At 40.7% G+C, this 24575-nt stretch overlaps 1 protein-coding gene across 1 annotated transcript in view; it reads right to left on the bottom strand.

The window, feature by feature from the left end:
- LOC126184405 (uncharacterized) overlaps positions 1–24575 on the bottom strand; it is a 281884-nt gene that overhangs the window by 118116 nt on the left and 139193 nt on the right. The gene's annotated exons all lie outside the window — the stretch shown is intronic.

Below are 24575 nucleotides of genomic sequence, written 5' to 3'. Positions count from 1 at the left end.
CGTGATGATCATTTCTACCTATGTAGGTGGGTGCCAAGAGAATTTCTTCACAATCGAAGGAGAAAACTGGTATTGAAGTTTCATGAGAAGATACCGTCGCATCGAAGAACGCCTTTGTTTTAATGATTGACACACCAATTCATGTATCATGTCTGTGGCACTATCCCACCTACTTGGCGATAATGCAAAACGAACTGCCCTCCTTTGTACTTTTTCGATCTCATCCGCCAGTCCCATCTGATGCGCATCGCGCGCCGCACAGCAATACTCCAGAATAGGGCGGACAAGCGTGGTGTAAGCAGTCTCTTTAGTAGACCTGTCACACATTCTAAGTGTTCTGCCATCGAATCTCAGTCTTTGGTTTTCTGTACAAACAACATTATCTATGTGATCGTTCCAATTTAGGGTATTTATAATTATAATCCCTAGCATTTAGTTGAATTTACAGCCTTCAAATTTGTGTGACTTACCGTGAATCGAAATTTTGCGGTTTTATTTAGTACTCATGTGAATAACTTCACACTTTACTTCATTCAGGGTCAATTGCCACTTTTTGCACCATACAGATACCTTATCTAAATTATTTTGCAGTTCGTTTTGGTCATATGATGACTTTACAAGACGGTAAATAATAGCATCTTCTGCAAGCAATCTAAGACGACTACTGAGATTGTCTCCTTTCTGCTGAAGTTGTTTCCGGCTTTAGCCAGCTATTTGATATTCAGTGGTGTCTATTTGGGCTTGGAGATCTGGTTCTTTCCCAACACAGCTACAACAAAATATAATACCCATCGTTTTTTACAACTAACTGACTGTGTTTTACCTACCCCCTTTTAGACGGACGCCCTTTCTGTGGTTCCTTGAGGCCCACTAACCAAAAAAACCTCGCAGTCCCTTCCACACAGTCCCCACTACCTGTGTAGCAGCTTCCTGTGTGTAGTGGACTCCTGATCTATTAAGCGGAACGCGGAAACCCAGCACCTGATGGCGCAAGGCAAGAAATCTGCAACCCACACCGTCACAGAACCGCCTGAGCCTCTGATTCAGACCCTCCACTCGGCTCTGCCACAGTCCATTCTATCGACGATGCTGCAGGTCACTATTGGAGAACAAATATTGTACCATGAAATGGATCTGATCACACAAAATTGACACACAATCCTTGCAGTCACTAATGCTTGGTTTTGAAATTCCACATCGGACTGCAGTTCTCTGCTTATGAAGACCCCTTCCTGGCTTTTGGTGCTGACAGGGTACTCGAGTGCGACCTTGAGTTCTGCAGTGATTATTATAGCTGTGGTCCTATTCCTTTTCGTCACACTCCTCTTCAGTAATCATTTGCGACAGTTAATCAACACACACTTTCGTACTCATTGTGACTAAGAGCGCGCGTTTCTGCTCTCTTTGTATTCGGTATAAATCTTTGATACAGTGCCTCATGAAACACGAACCACTTCAGCTACTTGGTATCACAAGCAAATACCATTAAATCACCAACAATCTGGCCATTTATGAATTCACTTACCTGTGACATAACACACTTACAGCTGCACAGAACGCTCTTCCGACCACGACTGACACTTGCAACGTATTGAGGGCATTGCACAGGTGGCGTTCGTGATCAAATACAACAGCGCACCCAGCAGGTTGGATAGCATCCGCATTTATGATTAAGCATGCTTTGTATTTCTCTCAGTGCTTCCGAGGTTTTGTCCAACACCTGTATATCTACATCCATTGTCGAACCCCTGTGTATCTACATACCGACTCTGCAAACCACTATGAAATGTGTGGTAGAGGGTACATCCAACTGAACTAATTAGGGTTTCTTCTCCTTCCATTCATGTACGGATTTCATGAAAAATTGCCATTTGTATGCCTTTATAGTCGCTGGAGTTAACCTAATCCTGTCCTCTCGATTGCTGCAGAGGAGTTGCAGTATATTCTAAAATTCGTCTACTAAAACTGGTTTTTGACACTTTGTATGTAGATGTCTGCCAGTCCAGTTTCTCCAGAATTTCCGTGACACTGTCCTGTAGATCAGACAAACCTGTGATCGTTGCTGAGTCATTTCTCTGTATACGTTCAGTGCTCTTGTTCGTCATATTTGGAAAGGATCACACACACTAGTGCAATATTCTAGGAAGGGTCGTATGAGTGTTTTGTAAGCAGTCTCCTTTGAAGACTGAGTACATCCTAGTATTCTACTTATGAAACGAATTCTGCGATCTGCTTTGCCTACGGATGAGCAAATGATATGCAATTATTCAGTTTACAGGGTACGTATATAAGACGACTGTTTACATTAATGAACACATTTTTTGTCCTATTATCGCTCAACTACATTTAAAAATATTTTCTTTCTCAGGCTACCGGCTTTTAAAGAGAAGTTCGTCCATGAAGTAGAACTGGGTTGTCCACGGAAAATGATTCTAATATATATATAAATCTTGCTGCGCTACCTGTCAGACATTACGTTATTGTGCAAATGATTGTTGTAACTGCGACGGGAAAGGTCGTGGGGTTGAAGTGACGGAAAGTGCGGCGGGAACCGCGGAGCAGCCCGCGAACAACAGTACAACGGGAGAGGACGGACACGACCAACGAAGGACAGAACGAACAACAACAAGATCGAAACAACGGAGTCAGAAGGAAACCTTACAACCACGTCCACTCGTACATGGAACATGAAAGTAAGTAATTAAGCTGTGTCCACAGACGTACGAAAGATCAGACTCGTTGGCTGAGTGAGAGGCAGGCGCTTAAATACTGTATCAGGGCAACACCGACTCTAAAGGAAGGCCTCGGCGCTTGTTCGTGACGTCACGTCTGCTAGGTACGGCGAACGCCTGGTCTGTTGCTGGCATACTCATAAGGGTGGTGTCTCCCTCTCTGACACAGGAAAATGTGAAACTATTGGCGGTAGTTTACCAACACACATTGGTCTGAGAGATTTCTGCAATCAATTAATTCTGCAATTCATTACATTTCTTAACAAATAGTGTACTACTGAACTTAATTTTCACCTGTTTTAAGGATTGACATACAGAAAAAACTTCATGGTCTAGCAGCAACAGAATTCGTGATTCTTTACCTTATTTGTAAATCTGAGGAAGTTACGTTTGTACTGGGTTGCTTTTACAACAAACTGTGAACATGTTGGTGCTCTTCTTAGGTATCTTGGTTGACTATGGGGTGAGGAGCACTGAATGTTAATGAAATATCTTGCGATTGTACACGTTGGGAGAGGTGGTGGGGGACAGAAGAAGAGGCAATAGAGAGATACTTGGTTTATCAAATAATTTTTTTTATCCTATAAAGTTTCTCCTTTCAGTTGCAAGAGAGGAATATTTATCTTTTCTAATGTGCATGTTTAGAAAAGTTTAAGCTCAGCAGTATTTTCGATGTATGAAGCTATTTTGTTTCCTGTTTAGAATTCCTTTCGTTGAAAACGACTGTAATCTAATGACTGGCCACAGTTGGACATTTACACATGTAAATTAGTTCACATTTCCAATGACGATGTCAAACTAAAATAAATAAATAAATAATTAAAAGAAACGAGGTAATTGTAAGGGGTTTGGGGTAAGTTTCGATAACAAAATGGATCAAGTAAATATAGTTACTTGAATGTAAAATTTCCGAAGCTTGCAGTGGGGCAAAGCATCTTCTCATATTGATCTACGTTTGTTTCGACAAGATTCAGTAATGGTCTTCATTTGTAGCTTTAGGATAGTAAGAAAATCTTTCATCTAAATAAAACTGCAGAATCCAAAACAATACCAAACATTTTGTCCAAAAATAAGAGATTTATTGAATTCGGTAGCAGGAAAAGGGAGACAAGGAAACGTAGTAGGTGAATATGTATTGGGGGGAAGAAATGAAAGAGGAAGCCGCCTGGTACAATTTTGCACAGATCACAACTTAATCATAGCTAACACTTGGTTCAAGAATCATAACAGAAGGTTGTATACATGGAAGAAGCCTGGAGGTACTGACAGGTTTCAGATAGATTATATAATGGTAAGACAGAGATTTAGGAACCAGGTTTTAAATTGTAAGACATTTCCAATGGCAGATGTGGACTCTGATCATAATCTATTGGTTATGAACTGTAGATTAATACTGAAGAAACTGCAAAAAGCTGGGAATTTAAGGGGATGGGACCTGGATAAACTGAAAGAACCAGAGATTGTACAGAGTTTCAAGGAGAGCATAAGGGAACAATTGACAGGAATGGGGGAAAGAAATACAGTAGAAGAAGAAAGGGTAGCTTTGAGGGATGAAGTAATGAAAGCAGCAGAGGATAAAGTAGGTAAAAAGACGAGGGCTGCTAGAAATCCTTGGGTAACAGAAGAAATATTGAACTTAATTGATTAAAGGAGAAAATATAAAAATGCAGTAAATGAAGTAGGCAAAAAGGAATACAAACGTCTCAAAAATGAGATCGACAGGAAGTGCAAAATGGCTAAGCAGGGATGGCTAAAGGACAAATGTAAGGATGTAGAGGCTTGTCTCACCAGGGGTAAGATAGATACAGCCTACAGAAAAATTAAAGAGACCTTTAGAGAAAAGAGAACCACTTGTATGAATATCAAGAACTCAGATGGAAACCCAGTTATAAGCAAAGATGGGAAAGCAGAAAGGTGGAAGGAGTATATAGAGGGTCTATACAAGGGCGAAGTACTTGAGGACAATATTATGGAAATGGAAGAGGATGTAGATGAAGATGAAATTGGAGATATGATACTGCGTGAAGAGTTTGACAGAGCACTGGAAGACCTGAGTCGAAACAAGGCCCCAGCAGTAGACAACATTCCATTAGAACTACTGACAGCCTTGGGAGAGCCAGTCCTGACAAAACTCTACCATCTGGTGAGCAAGATATATGAGACAGGCGAAATACCCTCAGACTTCAAGAAGAATATAATAATTCCAATCCCAAAGAAAGCAGGTGTTGACAGATGTGAAAACTACCGAGCTATCAGTTTAATAAGTCACAGCTGCAAAATACTAACGCGAATTCTTTACAGACGAATGGAAAAACTAGTAGAAGTCGATCTTCATTTGTAGCTTTACTACAGTAAGAAAATCTTTCATCTAAATAAAACTGCAGAATCCAAAACAATACCAAACATTTTGTCCAAAAATAAGAGATTTATAGTGATAAGCACGCCCAGGCGTTTTTGCCTGCAGCAGACCTGGCGTTCGCCGGGCCTAGTTGACGTGACGTCACCAACAAGCGCCGAGGCCTTCCTTTGAGTTGGTGTTGATCAGTGGCGCCCTCACTCTAAATGCAGGCCATGAGACGCGCGCCACCACAGTTTATGGCGCGATGTAGAACAAAAGTGGGTGAACTTAACTGTTTGAGAAACTCAGCAATTCGCTTCTTCCAGTTCAGTTTTCATGAGTATGTAGGCCCAAAAATTTGAAGCATTCTACCCTGTTTACTGACTCCTGTTCTTGTGCCACGTCGATTGTTGATATTACTCTATTTATTGTTCAATACTAAATATAGTGTATTTCCCCAAAAATTTAACGTGAGTCCAATTTCAGAGAACCAGTTAATAAGTCTTATTGAAACATCATTAACAATGTCTTCTATTCCTTTCCCTTTAATGCCATTTCCTAAAACACAAACATCATCTGCAAAAACATACCAGTTTTGCGACCAACTTTGATTCCACAAGGAACTGATGTGCACAGGAACCGTAGACTACAAGGCAGGAGACAAACACAGCACTCATTGTCAGTCGCATTTCCATTACTTTTATAACTCTTGCATATGTGGAGACGGCTACTTACAGCCGAAATCTAGATAGGCAAGAGTAGTAAAACCAATGGGTCGTGAATGATTGCTGCGTGTCTCTTCTTCCCTAATTTCTGCCATCATCATGTTCGATACCTACAAAAACTGTTACATCGAAGTATTTTTATGTGTTTACAGATTCCATTTAAGATGCGTTGATGTTGTAGTTATAAAATACTACATTGTTTTCTTTTTGTGAAGTATGTAATTTTGCATTATTACCATTTCAAGCAAGTGTCCAGGTGTTGCATCACTCTGAAATTCAATTATGATACGACTGAATATCCGTGAACAGTATTTCAGGCAGCGCTTAATTGTAAATAACTACACCATCTACAAAAAGTCTGAGGTTACCGTTAATATATTCTGCACTGTCATTAATATTCAACATGAACAGCAAGGGCCCAAACACACTTCCCTGGGGCACAGGGTGTCCCAGGAGGAATGGTCAATATTGATGAAGGTCACAGGAACGATCGTTTGAAGCAAAAAACTTCATACAGACATATGCCCTATTCTGAATGACTTTCGAGACAGATCACATTTAATGTACATCGTTATTTATTTTCTGTATTCTTCAACAAACTGACAGCTTCACTCATTTACAACAGTTAGTAAATATAACATTATCAGTTTAACAAAGTATCAGCAAAAAATTTGATTTTAGCCCATTCATCAACAAGTATTATCGTACACGTCACATCACAGCTGATGTTCGGTGCACAATCAGTGTTCGAGTGTCGCAGCGCCAACTACAGTGCATTTGAGCACTCTTGGAGAACATGTTGTGTTGCCTGTCTGAGTGATTCAGCACTTTCCCTAATGAGGGCAGCAGTGTCCATGATGCAACCATGCGGTTCATGTCTCGTACATATCAGATGTCTGAGACTTCATCCAACCACAAAGTCAAAAATCTAACAACATAATACCTAGCGATCTTAGTGGCCAGTTAATTGGACTACTACAACCAAACCAGCGACTAGAGAAGTTTTCTCATACGTCTGGTAAAATGTACGGGGTCTCCATAATGCTCGAAGTACATTGCAGTTCCTGAGGCCAAGATAAGCTTTCAACATGCAAATCATTCTGTCTTGTTATTCGCTCTTCTAAACTGATTCAACCTATCAGCATTTTACCGATCGTGTCACACCAGTGATCGTACAAAGAACTTGTAAATTGGTTTCCACTGTAGCAAATTTTCCTGCAGCTACCGATAATTATTGAGTGTGTTGTTGATTACGTTCCATATAAACGTGTCTACAGCAGCAAAAAGTATTAATGGAAGCAAATGACGATTATCATGTAACCAGTGACAAAATTTAATTACGATACTATTGTCGCTATTATGAAGATTGTGAAAAGGTATTGTGTAAAATGGGTAAAAGTAACCAGCGAGGGCGAGGCCACAGGCAGCTGCGACAGTGGCGCTTCCCAGGGGAGTGACACGCCAGAAGGCGACATGGCTGTGCGGTTGTGCGTGGGTCTGAACCCATGCCTCTCAGACAGGCGACAGACGGTGGCTGACGGTGTGATGTCGAGTCCCTCCCTGGGTCTCAGCATTTGCGGCAGCAGACAGGAACAGCAAGCCAGCAGGGCTATGACGCCAAGTCTCACAAAGGACCCAGTGTGCCGGCAGACACAGCCTGGTCTCGAACCATAGGCTGCTGCTGGCGCTGCCCAGTCGTCTGATTGGCCAGTCTTTGAGTGATTATTGCATGTTGACGTTGAACATGGGCGGTGGCCACATTAATGTTACAGGACCGTGCAAATTTCGGAACCTGTATGCTTTCAAATCACCTACAGATTTATTCACGTATTTTTTCCACTACACTTTATAAGGACTATGAGTAAAATGTCATTATTTTCTATCCTTCCTGGTGAGCAGTTTCAATGGCCAGCAATGTATTTTCGATCGTTCCTACAATGTGCTACAAGGGTGTCATCAACTATTACCACTGGCGGATTCTGATTTCTATTCCAAAACATTGTTTGCATATATCTCCACGGCTGTACGGTGTTGCAAGTATGAATTACCATGTCAGCACGTAACGTGTCATCTAGCACTGCAGCTGTTTCCTCGCTAGTGGAAGTGGAGCGTTCTGGTTTTGCAAAGATATAAATTATACAACGAAAACTAATTTTCGATGAGAGAAGAGCAGTAGAAAGAAAGTAGGAAAGTTCAATAGTCCACCATTTTGTTTTTCACAGCGTGGTCAACAAAGATATTAACTAAACAACGAAAGTAGTATTTGTACAACGAAGACGATGGAGACAAAACGGAACGTTGGGGCTTAAATCCTCAACGACGACGGTATGATTATCTACCGAATACTTCCTCAGTTGGAGAAGGATGGGGAAGAAATTCAACTCCGTCTCATTCAAAGAATCGACCTGGAAATGCCTTGCATCGATTCAAGTGAACCATAGACAACCTTAATCTCAGTGGCCAGATCATGTACTCGAAATCGATTTTTACTGGAAGCAAATCTACTATCTTAGCAGAAATAAATTATTATTCATTTAATGCATCAGTCTGAAGAGGTCAAATCTATATTGGCGCCTTGCACACCTATTATCAACAATAATAACTGTTACAACATTTTAAGATACTCAGGGAAACTAGCAGTGAAGTAATTACACAGGCCAAGAACAAACTGTTTTTTTTTTATATCTAGGATTTTATAATTGATTTTAGCCATAGTTGGGGCATTGAATCCTAAAGTGAAATTAGTCTTCCTCTATCCGCTCTTATTTTTTTGATCATTGTTGTTTAACATGCACTTCTATATGAAATGTGCATTTGTAACTCTGATTTGTGAACATCTAAATCACATGTACGAGGATTGGTTCCTGTAGGTTTGCCCTATTGCCGGTCTGCTTTCTAATTAGTTCCAGGAATATCCACCAGATGGAGTTGCAGGTTACTGTGTGAGCTAGGCCGTACAGGGCTGAGCGAGAATGACGTCGCTTGATGATTCAGTTAGGAAACATCTATGTTGTAGTTTTTTGCACTTGTGTTGTTGAACAGAAATAATATAAGTTAAAGTAGAAGAAGTAGCGTAAATCAACTTGATCGTTTTTGCTACATATGCAAAGAATAAACGATGAAAGGAAACCGAAAACCTATTATTGACTTTGTAAAGATTTTTGCAATAAATCTGTAAAACTTGTACAGAACATTTACGATTGTGGACTACCGGGAAACGCAAACGTCTGAAACAAAAGCCACTCCAAAACCTGTTGTTTGTGAGGACTGGTGTTGTACCTCTGATACTAATGACAATGACAGTGATTATGTGGGTACAGCATTAATTCCTCAAGTTTTAAACTGGGATGAGTTAAAAACCCACCAGAGATCTCAAGCCGTCAAAAGAAGCTTCTGAATTACTGGCTTCCAACAAAAATGTACCGGATCAAGGAACCAAGATTACCTTTTACCATACAACAGAAAATGTCTGGTACCTTTCTTGCTATTGAAATGGACCATCTGACGCAAAATATCCCCGATGAGCCAGTCCAATTATAATGAATCTCTGCTGTAACTATGTAATAGGTTTAGTTCAACAGAACTTCATGAGAAAATGACTCTTTCAAGATATGATTAAACAATTTGTAGAGTAAAGGTAAATACTCATCTTGTTTCAATGAGAAGAGGCCGCATTCGCTTAATTTGGTTATGAATAGGTTCTCAGATTGTTTACTAGCTTGTGAAGATACTATTTCTTAAGATTACTTCTTGATTTATTTCACAATTACTTTGTCACCCATAGTAAAAGATAATACACAGTTTTTTCTTAGTGTTAACTTTTTTACCAAACAACAAGACATAAAAAACGTAGCCTCATCACCAAAACCTCTTTTCACTCAGAAGGAGCTCATTTTCAGATGATTGCTGATAACAAAAACATTACACACCATGCATCACATACAAAATTTTGAAAGTCAACTCAGCTAACAACTATGCCCAATTTGATTTGGGATGCATACAGTTCTATGTAACACAAAATTTTTGTCCAAAATGTTCTAGAATTTCCTTTGTCAAAATAATTATTAGTACGACATTTGTTTTTAAAAACAGTGGCGACTCATGCAAAAATTATACCTTTTTATGGTTACAAAAATGCGATTTGTAAAAGAAATTTTATATATTCCTGTAGTAAAGTTTGGAAATATAAAAATACAGCATGTTCCAAGATTTGTTTACATATTGCAGTATTAAATTATTATGTCAAGCAGAAAATTTCTTGTGACGTTAACTGTCGTTTTTTAAAACACTGAAGACTATTGTCTGATTAACAATCAATTTCGTTTTTCTACAGCTCATATGACATTTGGAATTTTGGTGAGTAACTGTCATATACGGGAAAAACTGTATATATGAAATGAAATCCAATAAAAACCTTTAAGGTCAACAATACTTCTTAAATATATACTTCTGTAAAGTGAAATCTGTAGGATGACCAGTTTTCATAATTTTATTTTTTTCTCGCACTAAAGAGGTAAATTTGGAAAAGAACAGGCTACTATTTCGTAAATACTTCAAAGTATCGTGTACCTATATAAGAGTCGTAAAACTCATACTATACGATCTAAGTCGCAATAAATGTTAAACAAATGGATGTGGAATTGTATCTTTCGGTTTTGCCCAGGCTGGTGTCATAACGACATGTTGATGCAGGAAGCCATTCATTTTTATATTTTCTACTCTCAAGAAGACAATCTCGTGTTTTGCATGAAATGAATGGACTCCTGAGGAAATGGGTCTTCCTTAATGTTTTCTAGTCGATTATCTCGTTTCTGTGCACAGCTAAAGTCAAGTTTGAAATTTGTACTAATACACAATGGTACCAAATTTAGTTCCATATCAGCTGCTCCGTTAAGGGAAATGAAAGAAGAACATAAAACCGTAGTTTTGATCTTTGACAAGATTAAGTCTCATAAACATCAATGGATGGTTTGTCTAGACTTATGAACGGTAAACTTTCTCCTTGGTTTGCAATGTGTTTCTTGTGACTCTGGAACAGTAGAGACAAAACACTTCACAGTGTTGGAAAAGAATGGCCAAAGAGAGAAACATGTACGTAGGGTGGAACAATGTCATTAACGACCCCTTAGTTGGACGAGAGAAAATCATTTGTCGTCCACTGCATATCAAGTTGGGCCTTTTGAAGCAGTTTCTAAGGCTTTTGATAAGAACGGGTCACGCTTTGCCATATAAATGTCTGAGCTGAGAACGGAAAAATTCAAGCAGGAATATTTGACTATTCACAAATAAGGCAACTCTGCTATGAAAACTGTCGAGGAACGCTACCAAGGAAGATCGGATATGCACGTGATGGCAGTTTACTGCTCGAATTTAAAAATGGACCGCTCCATAATACATTCAAGAATGTCATGGAAAAGAAGCTTCCTAAATGTTCAGGGACTGGATGACCTTTTTATTTAGTATAGAATAATATTTATATAATACAACAGTAAAATTATTGTTTCATTTTTTATCCACAGACTTATATTAAAACACTATAACATATATTTCACCAAAGTCTTGTATTTTAGAATTTTGAGCTCCTTGGCAAATATTAATGAATTGTTTTAATTCAGGGCATGAAATTCTTAGAAAATCAGCTCAAAACACTCCAGTGTTATGCAAATAAATAGCACTTTTCACGAATCTTAATGCTATCGTTTGCAGTCAAGAATAGTTAATGCAATTATAGTAAGAAACATCAAAGTTGGAGCATTTTAAACATTTTATAGGATTTTTAGCCAGCTCATTGTTACACTAATAATAATCTATGTTTTTGCTCGTATTATCTTTCGCTATGTGATCTGTGGTAATGTGGGTTAGAATGTAACGTGCCTTGAATCAGAATTATTACAAAGGGGCACTATCTTACTTGAAAGGGCAGTTTAGAAAATTGGTCATAACCTTGTTCAAGGAGCCGTAATATCATTTGCATGAAATGAGTTAGAGAAACATGAGGAATTGTTAATCTTCCTGAACGAGAGTCCAGTGTTCCATGCCTGCACCACATCGTACATAAAATACAATGTGGACTGCTGATGTGCTGCAACGATTTTTTATTATCTGTTGTTGGATTTTGCTGAAAGAGCCAGTTTTGAAGTACTCGAACATGTTGGGTTGGCTACACCAAAAATAGCTACCTCACGTGAACTGGCCAATGCGAAGGCTATCGTGATAAAATAAAACGTTATAAACTACACAGAGGGCATCCATCGCATTCACCAAATTTCATTAATAAAACCCAGCGGGGTGATGAAGTGGGAGGACTCAGAAGTCACAGTTAGGAGATCAGTGGTTTGTATCTCTATCAGTCCATCCACATTTAGGTTTCTTGCAGTTTTCCAAGCATAAGCTTGGGTAGGAGACTGCTGAGAAAGAAAGCTAAATGTGAATGGCCTGACAGAGATTCGAACCACTGCCCTCCTGACTGTGAGTCCTGTGTCTTCCCACTTCGCCACCTCGCTGGGTTTGTGCTTTTGTCTAAGGAAAGGAGTATTCTCCTACACAGAAATGTGGACGAGATTGCGCATGCGCGTGTCTCTGTGTGTGAGTGTGTGCGTGTGTATGTGTGTGAGCTCGTGGTCATGTGCTTGGTGGATGGCGGGCTGGGGCGACGGTAGCAGACACGCGAATGCGTACCTCCAGGAACGTTACGACGCTTTCTCGTGTGTCGGCTAGCCAGATGACGGATTTACTACCGTCCCTGTTCCCTTGAACAATCATAGTACACAGCCATTTCTGCAGAAGCAGAGAATGAAGGAGGAACTTCGTAACTTGGTTATTTCTAGCACTAGTCTATATCAACATCTACAGGGCGTGGACACAAATATGGAACAACTTTAAGTACAACATCGTACCACGCCTAACGCGGCGACGGAAATAACAGCTTCTAGTCATCACAGAACGGCGAAATACATGTACTGTGCGGTTTTCAGGGGAATCTTACACCATTGTTCCTGAAAAATATTGGAAACTTCAGGTAGTGATGATGGAAGTGAGTAGTATTCACGTACACTTCATTCCCAATTTGACGATGAAGGCTCAAAAATGCTGAGATCTGTCACTGTGGTGGTCAGGGGAGATGCGACAACTCAATCTCTTGGTCACAAACCAGTCCAGGACTATGTGAGCTGTGCAAACAGGAACCATGACTTCTTGGAACACAGCATCTACATCTACATGATTACTCTGCTGTTCATAAGAATGTGCCTGGCAGAGGGTTCAATGAACCATCTTCAAGCTGTCTCTCTACCGTTCCACTCTCAAACGGTGCACGGGAAAACGAGCACTTAAATTTTTCTGTGCGAGCCCAGGTTTCTCATATTTTATCGTGATGATCATTTCTCCCTATGTAGGTGGGTTCTCGCGATCGGAGTAGCAAACTGGTGATTGAAATATCATGAGAAGATCGCATCGCAACAAAAACCGCCTTTGTTTTAATGATTGCCACTCCAATTCACGTATCATGTCTGCGGCACTATCCCCCCAACTTCGCGGTAATACAAAAAGAGCTGCCCCCCTATACCTTTTCGATGTCATCCGCCAGTCCCATCTGATGCGGATCCCACACCGCACAGAAACATTCCAGAACAGGGCGGACAAGCACGGTGTAAGCAGTCTCTTTAGAAGACCTGTCACACCTTGTAAGTGTTCTGCCATTGAATCTCAGTCTTTGGTTGGCTGTATCTATGTGATCGTTCCAATTTAGGATATTTGTAATTGCAATCGTTTATTATTTAGTTGAATTTACACAGTTCAGATTTGTGTGACTTACCGTGAATCGAAATTTAGCGGATTTCTTTTAATACTCATGTGAATAACTTCACATTTTACCTTGTTCAGGGTCAATTGCTATTTTTCGCACCATATCGATTCCTTATCTAAATCATTTTGTAATTTGTTTTGGTCATCTGATGACTTTACAACACGGTAAATGACAGCATCATCTGCAAACAATCTAAGACGGCTACTGAGATTGTCTTTTATGTCGTTAATACAGACCAGGAAAAATAGAGGGCCTATAACACTGCATTGGGGAACGCCAGATATTATTTCTGTTTTACTAGATGACTTTCTGTCTATTACTACGAACTGTGACCTTTCTGACAGGGAATCATGAATCCAGCCACATAACTGAGGCGATATTCCATAGGCACACAGTTGTTTAGAAGATGCTTGTGAGGAACAGTATCGAAATCCTTCTGGAAATCTAAAAATATGGAATCAGTTTGACATCCCCTGTCGATAGCACTCATTACTTCATTAGTATAAAGAGCTAGTTGTGTTTCGAAAGAATGATATTTTCTGTATTCATGCTCACTACGTGTCAATAAATCGTTTTCCTCAAGGTACTTCATAAAGTCCGAATACGGTGTATGTTCCAAAAACCTATTGCAAATCGACGTTAGTGATATGGGCCTGTTATTCAATGGATTACTCCTACTTCCCGTTTTGGGTATTGGTGTCACTTGAGTAATTTTCCAGTCTTTAGGTATGAATCTTTCTGGGAACGACCGGTTGCATCAAATTGCTAAATATGGAGCTATTGTATCACCAGACTCTGAGAGTAACTTGACTGGTATACAATCAGGACCGGGAGCCTTGCTTTTATTAAGTGATTCTAGCTACTTTGCGACAGCAAGGATATCTATTTCTATGTTTCTTATCTTGACCGTTGTTCTTGATAGGAATTCAGGAATATTAACTTCGTCTTCTTTGTTGAAGGAGTTTCTGAAAATTATGTTTAATATCTGTTCTTTAGTGGCAGTGTCATTAGTGACTTCAGCGTTGTTATCGCACTGTGAAGGTAGGGGAATTCGGGGCAGAACGGGATAGCGGGGCACAATGGGAAATTGCTCGTTTCTAGACTGCACAGTGTTGCAACCTGTAAGGGAAGTGAGGGCAGCCATTCTGATTTAGTTTGAAGTGCGAGATCTAAGTGAATTGTTCTCCGTCACGTAACCGCTTGCGTTGTTCTAACGTTTGGTGAGTTTCATCGCCATGCAAGTTGTTAATTGTATACCCTAAAATGACACATTCGCTTAAAGTGCATGGTATTTGTTATATTTTAGTTATTTAATGCATTTAAATACGTTAGTTATTACATTCCATAAAAGTTGTTAACCTCAAAAGTGCTCTTGGGGCGGAATGGGACAGGGCAGAATGGGATAGTGTCCCATTGTGCTCTGTCATATTTTGATGCAAGTAGAAAGCAAACCCAGCCTGGATGTTCATCGATGCCAGACTCTCCCAACCAGCTACGTTCGCCGATCAACTCAGCTTTCCAGATATCGCCCGAGGCTGTCATTCCAATCCCACTAATCTGTCAGTATACTCGGCGGAGTACAAGACGAAAAGGAAAAACCGTCGTATTAACAGATTCTCCTTATAAGAATGAACTGCAGAATGCTGTCGCACGTAAACTAGGCCTACAGAAAGGAGGAGGGTGCACAAATATAAACAATGTCAGGACAGAGACGTCAGGTGCAGTGCAACTTAAGGCAAAAATATCAGACTGTACACCCAAAATACTGAAACAGAGGACATCAAAGACCTTAAGAAAAATAAAAGAAAGAAGTGGTGGAGAAGAGAGAATCAGAGAGAGAGGGCGCTGAGTGTCTCTACTGTGGGGACTTCTACTCCGTTTCTAATGAGGGCTGGGTCGCATGCCAGAGTGGGCACACAATTCATGAGCTGGCATAGACAGTGAAGATGAAGAGGAAATACTGATTTGTGACTATTGTCGAAAGGGCTAGTGGTTTGGTGGTTATTAAGCATTGTACATTTTTCAGAATGACATTAAAATATTTTCTTATTTTGAAGAATGACTTTTTAATTATTTAAATTACACATTCCTTAGTCTGAATTGCCTGTTATACAACATTTTGTCACAGTTTAATACGATATTCGTAATTCAAATTCAACGTGTATGCAATAATTTAACAAAAAATACCCTTATCCCACTCTGCCCCGTCGGTGGGGCAGAATGGGCAATATGCAAGACTTTCTTCGAAAAATTGTAAAAAATGCAAAATGTACTGTTTTAAGTGATTTTAAAATAAGGTACATTAGGCTACATTACAAGGAGTTTTTTATCACTTTAAGATTTGTTTCCTTGTGTTCCCTTATTTTATAGAAATTCTTAAACGTTAACTATCCCGTTCCGCCCTGAGTTCCTCTATTAATTGCGTCTTGCCACTAGTGTGCTTTATGTATCACCAGAATCTCTTTGGGTTTTCTGCCAGATTTCGTGACAGAGTTTCGTTGTGGAAATTATTGAAAGCATCTCGCATTGAAGTACGCACTATATTTCAAACTTCTGCAAAACTTTGCCAGTCTTGGTTATTTTGCGTCCTTTTAAATTTGGTACGCATTTTTCGCTGTTTTTACAACAGTGATCTGATCCGTTTTGTGGACCATGGGGGATCAGTACCATCACTTATTAATTTATGTGGTATGTATCTCTCAATTGCTGGCGATATTATCTTCTGGAAATCATTACACAACATTTCTACACTTACATGATCAAATCGGAAGGAGTGCAGACTGTCTCTTAAACAGGCGTTAAGAGTATTTTTATCAGTTTTTTAAATAGATATACTTTGCGTTTCTTTTTGATGGTTGTAGGAGTTATGGTATTCAGACTAGCAACTACTGCCTTGTGGTCGCTAATCCTTGTATTCGTCACGATAGTCACTATTTGTCCACGATTATTTGTTGCTAAGAGGTCAAGTAAGCTTTCGCAACCATTTACGCTTCGAGTTGGCTTATGAACTAACTGTTCAAAATAATTTTCTGAGAAAGCGTTTAGTACAATTTCGGATGACGTTATATGCCTGTCCCCAGCTTTAAACGTATAATTTTTCCAGCAAATCGAGGATTGATCAAAGTCACCACCGACTATAATTGTATGAGTGGGGTACCTATTTGAAATGAGAATCAAGTTTTCTTTGAACTGTTCAACAACTACATCCTTGCAGAGTAACCATGGGGTACAAGGAATACCACGGTATGGCTGAATAAATCATCACCGAACCCTCGCCATGTTTCGCTGTTGGCAGCAAACTGTCTGTATCGTAGGCATGGGACATGCATATGCCGGTCATTAACTCGGGCAGCAATTGGAAACAGTGTAAAACAAGACTCAGACAACCAAATCACTTTCTTCCATTGTTCCACATTTAAGTTTTTATGGCATCAGTACCACCTTTTCCTGTTACACCCATTGCAGTCGCTAATACTTGGTTTCGAAATCCCACTTCAGCCTGCAGTTCTCAGCTTATGAAGATCCCTTCCTGTTGTTTTGGTGCTGACAGTGTACTCGAGTGCGAAATTGAGTTCTACAGTGATTATCATAGCTGCTGTCCTCTTATTTTTCGTCACAGTCCTCTTCAATGATCATCTGCAGTGGTTACTCAACACATACTCTCGTTCACATTGTGACTCAAAGTACGCGTTTCTGCTCTCTTTGTATTCGGTATAAATCTTTGATACGGTGCCTCATGAAACACGAACCACTTCAGCTACTTGGTAACACAAGCAAATACCGTTAAATCACCAACAATCTGGCCATTTATGAATTCACTTACCTCTGACATAACACACTTACAGCTGCACAGAACACTCTGCCGACCACGACTGACACTTGCAACGTATTGAGGGCATTGCACAGGTGGCGTTCGTAATCAAATACAACAGCGCACCCAGCAGGTTTGGATAGCATCCGCATTTATGATTAAACATGCTTTGTATTTCTCTCAGTGCTTCCAAGTTTTTGTCCAACACCTGTATATCTACATCCATTGTCGAACCCCTGTGTATCTACATACCGACTCTGCAAACCACTATGAAATGTGTGGTAGAAGGTACATCCAACTGAACTAATTAGGGTTTCTTCTCCTTCCATTCACGTACGGATTTCATGAAAAATTGCCATTTGTATGCCTTTATAGTCGCTGGAGTTAACCTAATCCTGTCCTCTCGATTGCTGCAGAGGAGTTGCAGTATATTCTAAAATTCGTCTACTAAAATTGGTTCCTGACACTTTGTATGTAGATGTCTGCCAGTCCAGTTTCTCCAGAATTTCCGTGACACTGTCCTGTAGATCAGACAAACCTGTGATCGTTGCTGAGTCATTTCTCTGTAAACGTTCAGTGCTCTTGTTCGTCCTATTTGGAAAGGATCACACACACTAGTGCAATATTCTAGGAAGGATCGCATGAGTGTTTTGTAAGCAGTCTCCTTTGAAGACTGAGTACATCCTAGTATTCTACTTATGAAACGAATTCTGCGATCTGCTTTGCCTACGGATGAGCAAATGATATGCAATTATTCAGTTTACAGGGTACGTATATATGACGACTGTTTACATTAATGAACACATTTCTTTGTCCTATTCGCTCAACTACATTTAAAAATATTTTCTTTCTCAGGCTACAGGCTTTTAAAGAGAAGTTCGTCCATGAAGTAGAACTGGGTTGTCCACGGAAAATGATTCTAATATATATATATAAATCTTGCTACGCTACCTGTCAGACATAGTACGTTATGGTGCAAATAATCAAAAACTTTTTGCATCGTATTGAACTCATTTGTGAGTCACTAAAAGCTTTAATAATGGGTAATAAACTTCACTTTTTCCTCTAGTGTTGCAGGTGAGTAAATGACTACTCTTCTCAAATTGTTGTCGATTATTTATGACGAATTTGTGACATCGTGGTTAAAATGCACAGCTCCTTGAAGAAGTATGAACATGACGACCGCGCGTGAACGTCACTTATTATTGCTTATTATTCTTACTGCTCGCTTTTGGGCAATCAGTACCTTATTTCTTACTGGTAATGTCCCAAGAAAATTACTACATGAGTCATTATTCAGAGTAAATACGCAAAATATGTTAGTATGTTGTTTCCAAGACTAGCTATTATACTAAGAACAAAAGTAGCTGAACTTGACTGTTTGAGCAACTCAGCAATACGCTTCTTCTACTTCTAGTTTTCATAAGTATGTAGACCCAAAAATTTGGAGTATTCTACCCTGTTTACTGCCTCCTGTTCTTGTGCCGCGTCAATTGTTGATATTATTCTATTCATTGTACAGAACTGAATATGGTGCATTTTCCCTAAAATTTAGGGAAAGTCAAATTTCAGAGAACCAGTTAATAAGCCTTATAAAAACATAATTAACAATGTCTTCTATTGCTTTCCCTTTAATGGCATTTCTTAAAACACAAGTATCATCTGAAAAAACGTACCACTTTTGCGACTAACATCGTTTCCAAAGCGAACTGATATGCACAGGAACCGTAGACTACAAGGAAGGAGAGATACACAGCACTCAGCCACTTTTGAATTGCTTCTCTTACTCTTGCATATGTGGAGACGCCTTCTTAGAGCCGAAATCTAGATAGGCAAGAGTAGTAAAAGTAATGGGTCGCGAATGATTGCCTTCCTTAAATTCTGCGACCATCCCGTTTCATACCTTCAAAACCCGTTACATCCAAGTGTTTTTGTGTGTTTACAGATTCCAATTACGACTCGTTGATATTGCAGTTATAAAATACTGCAGTGGTTTGTTTTTGCGAAGTGCGTAATTTTGCATTTTTACCAGTTGAAGCAAGTGTCCAGGTGTTGCATCACTCCGAAATTCTATCAACATTAGGCTGAATATCTGTGGACCGTATTTCAGGCAGATCTCAATTGTAAATGAATACACAATGTGCAAAAAGTATGAGGTTACCGTTAATATTTTCTGCACTGCCATTAATATTCGACATGAACAGCAAGGGCCCCATCACACATTCCTGGGGAACAGTGTGTCCCAGGAGTAATGGTCAATATTCAGGGATGTTACAGGAACTATCGTTTGAAGCAAAAAACTTCATACAGGCATATGCCCTATTCCGAATGATTTTCGAGACACAAGACATTTAATGTACATCGTTATTTATTTTCTGTATCCTTGAATAAATTGCCAGCTTCACACATGTACGCAACAGTTAGTTAATATTCGTTTAGCAAGGTATCAGTTTAAAAATCCATCTCTAAGTATTGTACACGTCACATCACAGCCGATATACGGTACACAATCAATGTTCGAGTATCCCAGAGCGAACTTCAATGCATTTGTGCACTCTTTTGGGGGAACATGTGTTGCCTGTCTGAATGCCTCAGCACGTTTCCTAATGAGGGCAGCAGTGTCCATGATGCGTCCACGCAGTTCATCTCGCGTATTCATCTTTTGCTTGTACATCTCAGACTTCATCCAACCTCAAAATCAAAATGGCGTAAGGTCTGGCAATCTTAGTGCCCAGTTAATTGCACTGCCACGACCAAACCAGCGACTAGGGAAGTGCGGCTGAGTAGTTTTCTCATACGTCTGGTAAAATGTAGAGGGTCTCCATAATGATGGAAGTACATTGCAGTCCGTGAGGTCAAGAGAATCCTCTTAAGCTTTCAACATGCAAATCATTCTGTCTTGTTAGTCGCTCATCAAAACCTATCAGCATGTTACCGTTCGTGTCACACCAAACAGTGATCGTAAAACGAACTTGGAAATTGGTTTCCACTGTAGCGTGCACATTTTCCTGCGGCCAACGATAATTATTGAGTGTGGTGTTGATTACGTTCCATATAAACGTGTCTACACAAGCAAAAAGTATTAATAGAAGCAAATGACGATTATCATGCAACCAGTCACAAAATTTAATACGATGCTATTGTCGCTATTATGGAGATTGTGAAAAGGTAGTATGTAAAATGAGTAAAAGTAGCCAGCGAGGGCGACGCCACAGGCAGTTGCGACAGTGGCGATTCCCAGGGGAGTGACACGCCAGAAGGCGACTTGGCTGCTCTTTGCTCAGAGGTTGTGCGTTGGTCTGAACCCATGCCCCTCAGACAGGCGACAGACGGTGGCTGACGGTGTGACGTCGAGTCCCTCCCTGGGTCTCATCATTTGCGGCAGCAGACAGGAACAGCAAGCCAGCAGGGCTATGACGCCAAGTCTCACAAAGGACCGAATGTGGCGGCAGACACAGCCTGGTCTCGAACCATAGGCTGCTGATGGCGCTGCCCAGTCGTCTGATTGGCCAGTGGTGCTCCAGCATTGTAGTGCGGCTACGCAGCAATTACCAAGTCCCTGACTCGAATGACGTAATCTCCTCAAATTCAGCCTCATTTATACACCAGTACTGCCCATTTGTTCCTCTAAAACCTGGTATCTAGTCACACTGCCCATAACAGAGAGACCTGCTTCAGTGCAGTGGCGACGATCCAATTGTTACATCATTATGAATTACCTTGAAGAAAACTGTCTATTGACACACAGCCAACATGTGTTTAGACAAGATCATTCCTGTGAAAGACAACTAGCTCTTTATTCAAATGAAGTGCTTAGTATTATTGACAAGGGATTTCAGATCGATCCCATATTTCTGGTTTTCCGGAAAGTTTTAGACACTGTACCGCACAAACGGCTTCTAGTGAAATTTCGTGCTTGTGGAATATCGTCTCAGATATGTGTCCGGATTTGTGATTTCCTGTCAGAGAGGTCACAGTTCGTAGTAACTGACGGAAAGTCATCGAGTCAAACCGATGTGATACCTCGCGTTCCCCAAGGTAGTGTTATAGGCCCTTTGCATTCCTTATCTAAATGAACAATTTGGCAGACAACCTGAGAAACCGTGTTAAGTTGTTTGCAGATGACGCTGTCGTTTATCGACTAATAAAGTCATCAGAAGATCAAAACAAATTGCAAAACGATGTTAAAAAAATACCTGAATGGTGCGAAAACAGGCAGTTAACCCTAAATAACGAATATGTGAGGTCATCCACATGAGTGGTAAAAGGAATTCGTTAAACTTCGGTTTACAATAAATCTGTCTAGTCTAAAAGGCGGAAATTGAACTAAAAGCATAGGTATTACAATTACGAACAACTTAAACTGGAAGGAACACATAGAAAATGTTGTGGGGAAGGGTACGCAAAGACGGCGTTTTATTGGCAGGACACTTCGGAAATGTAACAGAACTACTAAGGAGACTGCCTATACTACGCCTGTCCGTCGTCTTTTAGAATACTGCTGCGCGGTGTGGGATCCTTACCAGATAGGACTGATGGATTGCATCGAAAAAGTTAAAAGAAGGGCAGCACGTTTTGTATTATCGCAAAATATGGGAGTGAGTGTCACAGAAATGATAAGAATTTTGACTCGACAAAATTAACAGAAAGGCGTTTTTCGTAACGGCGGAATCTATTCACGAAATTCCAGTCTCCAACTTTCCCCTCCTAAGGCGAAAATATTTTGTTGACACCGACCTACATAGGAAGAAACAATCACCTCTATAAAGTAAGGGAAATCCGAGCTCGTACGGAAAGATATAAGTGTTTGTTCTTTACACACGCTGTACGAGATTGGAATAATAGAGAATTGTGATGGTGTTTCGATTAGCCCTCTGCCAGGCACTTAAATGTGATTTGCAGAGTATCCTTGTAGATGTAAATGCTGCGTGGGGCAATTTACCATTGCGTAGGCTATACTTGCTTCACAACTCACTTACGCGTCTATTATTCTGCCTTATTTGTCGACGTAGCATGGCTGGTGGCCAGCGGTGTCACTATAATACTCCGTGGTAGCCTCCATGCTACTTTTAGCGCTTACAATAAAGATTTATTACTTTTACCAGAATTCTGGGTAGTATCACTACGCAGTGTAGTAGGAGTAATACCACCTACATTCTGCATATATGGGTTTCTCATTCAGAATGTTGTTTGCTTGTGAGATGATCGTGTTACGCCTCACAGTACGAACAGAAACGTCTACCAGCACATGTCAGAATTCGACAGTGGCAGCATCGTGAACATTCGAAACAGTGGTTTATCGTTCCGCGATATCACTACTTGCGTTGGTTGGCATCCCTCGATTGTCACGTGATATGGAATTAATGCGTTTAGTAGATTCCTATTCAGCGACACGAGGGATCGCAACAATCACATATGTCTGGAGACCGTGGGACATGCATATTCATTCAGCTGTGCAGGATCATAAAGTGAACTTACATGCCAAGAAGCAGGAAATGGGTTTGCTTACTACACGACAAGTATCCACGCGGAGACTGAGGTGACGTCTCGAGCACTACGGACTATCAGTGTAGAAACCATTGCTGCAGCAACCCTTGACACAGCAGCAGAGGGAGGTGTGGTGACAATCCTGGACACAGGACTGGCGCCATGACACTCTTTCTGCGTATACCATCATGGTTTTTCAGCTTTCCCATCATTGTCATACATGCACCAATACCTGGCATTATGCTATTGAGGGCCAATGCGTACAGGAAATGTCTACTTTCGGTTCTCACAGCCGGTAACTTAGTCAGCAGCCGTTGTATTTCCGACTCCTTTAGCCCAATGATATTGCCTTATATTTGAGGTCTCCAAAACGTTATATTTCAGCAAGACGAGGCAAGAACGCATGTAACCACACTATCCAAACCTACCTCTATACAGAGGGTGTACAACTGTAGTCCTGGCCAACACGTTCTCCAGATCTTTCGCCCACTGAATACATTTGGTCACGGGTTGGCAAGAGACTAGGATTCTTGCACTTGACACTACGATTGTCATGTAACTGAAACAGCATAGCGTGCTGCACCAATACCTCTCATACAAGCTCAGTGCAACGCAATGCTCAGCCAAATTGGAGCCATCGTTGCTGCCGAAACTGACCACATCACAAAAGCCTGAATGACCACCTTTTGCAGTGTGAGACGTGCAGAAGGAGTCAGTGAGGTTCTAGGGGTACAGAGAGCGATGTGGAGTCATGCCGACTCCAGCACCATAGCCAGCTGAGCTAGGTTTCTCGGTTGAGGCTCCATGGTGGGACCGAGCTAGTCCCACAGATTCTCAACTAGGTTCAATCCAGGGAGGTTGGTAGCCAGGGGAGAACAGTATACTCATCCTGGTGCTACTCGAAACACGCACATACACTGCAAGCTATGTGACACGATGCTTTCTCGTGCCGGTAAGTGGCATCATGTCAAGGAAAAAAAAATTCACGTGGGGGTCAGATGGATATAAGTATTTTGTTGAAATATTGTGCTTCCAGAATGATGAGATTACCCAGGGAATGCCACTGAAAACATTCCCCAGATCATAAAGCTCCCTCCTGGTTGCAGGGTGTTTCACTTCAGACATTTCTATGGAACATGATACGTGATTCATCTGAAAAGGACAGCTGTCGAGACACTCAGTTTCTGCCAGTTGAAGTATTGGCGTGCAAATTACAGCCTTTGCCGCCGATGAATATCAGTCAGCATGGGTGCATGAACCAGAGACCTCTTCCAGGGCTCATACACAGCGAAGTTCGCTGAACGGTCGTTGAGGAGACACTGTTGCTACCTCCTTGGGTCATCTAGGTGGTCAATTGCTTAACAGTAGCACGTCTATTCCCCCATATACATCTCCGCCGCCGTCGTTCACCTCTGTTGTCTATGGCCCGTGGAGCACCACAATTGCCTCAATGCCGGTTCTGGATGTGCAGTATACTTTAACCACAGTGGCAAATGAACAGTTTACAAAAATAGCCATTTCAGAAATACTTCCGCCCTTGGCCCGAAAGCCAATCATCATACTCTTTTCAGCACCACATAAATCACTCCATTTCGATATTGCGATAACAACTGCACTGTTTTCCGCATCCCCACGACACTGCTGGTGGTGCCACCTGTCACCAAATGTCTTTGAGTGG

This window comes from Schistocerca cancellata, chromosome 4 (assembly GCF_023864275.1).
Source record: "Schistocerca cancellata isolate TAMUIC-IGC-003103 chromosome 4, iqSchCanc2.1, whole genome shotgun sequence".
Lineage (NCBI taxonomy): Eukaryota > Metazoa > Arthropoda > Insecta > Orthoptera > Acrididae > Schistocerca > Schistocerca cancellata.
This window is presented reverse-complemented; position numbering and strand designations above follow the sequence as displayed.